Here is a 1,138-nt window from a genome sequence, read left to right as displayed (position 1 = left end):
CGCAGATCCACTCGCTAATCGCTAGAGGGCTAGTACTCGCCATAGACATTCAAAATTTCAGTGAGGAACATGGCATTTTTCTGCTGTACCGTACATCCGCCTAGTAGCGAGGATTTCAATGAAATTTCATCAAAACTCAACGCAAGAACAACATTGATTTGGAGAAGACATCATCATGACCAATACTTCGGCAAAACTTTTGGAGAATGGAGAGGCAACTTCTACCAGGGCTTTTCAGGAGGACAACTTTGGAGGGATCCAGATGAGAGTCAAGGCCAAGACCGAGCTTGTAAGGCAGAAGACCAACAAGAGGGATTGTTCTACAATAAGACAAAGGAGTCCAGTGATCGAGCAATTGGTCAATATTCTCCCCAAGTTTGGCAGAACTACCAAGCAAGCCTTGGAGAGGGCTCTGGAGGATTGGGAAGCGGAGGATTTGGATCTGGATGAGGTGATCCCTCGTCACCTATTAGGGGACGATTCGATGGATGAATCGCTGCCTGTTTCCCTTTCCGGGGTGTGGAGCAATCCGATGATGCCGGTCGAGACTCGGAACGATATCAACGATGCTCACAGCCCTCACCAAACAGCCAGGACCATTTTTGATCCCCTATTATTGCATCTCGGGCTAGAGGTGAATTACTCGGAGTTGACTATCAACTCGGGTTCGTGTCTTTTGTCAATCGCGAAACAAGAGAAACAATCTGCTGGAACCTCATCCAGTGGTTTCAGTAATGGTTCTTCATCGTCCAATAGATAGATAACCTTTGATTTGTGTTTGTGATAGGAGTGAGTGTAAGTGTAAGTTTCACCCATGACTTATTTGTTCAGAATAAATATTTCGAACCCAAAAGATGTGTGGTCCTCGTACAAACCCCTTTTTTCAGCCTTATGATTTCAATCCACTTTGCTACATACGATTGCATGCTCTAACAGTGGTCTGATTTGTTTGTATTTTGCCCTGTTTATACGCCCTGTATATTCAAAATTGCACGTCCAACAATACTTAGGTACTTTAGTCGTCATTAGCTAAAAGGCTACTTGGGTGACAACTTCCGCCAGAAACGCTCCACGGTTTGCATTCTTTCACGATCCCTTTGAGCTCGTCCATGGTCCAGGGTACCGTCGTCCATGCGTA

Source organism: Tigriopus californicus, chromosome 11 (genome assembly GCF_007210705.1).
Source record: "Tigriopus californicus strain San Diego chromosome 11, Tcal_SD_v2.1, whole genome shotgun sequence".
Lineage (NCBI taxonomy): Eukaryota > Metazoa > Arthropoda > Copepoda > Harpacticoida > Harpacticidae > Tigriopus > Tigriopus californicus.
This window is presented reverse-complemented; position numbering follows the sequence as displayed.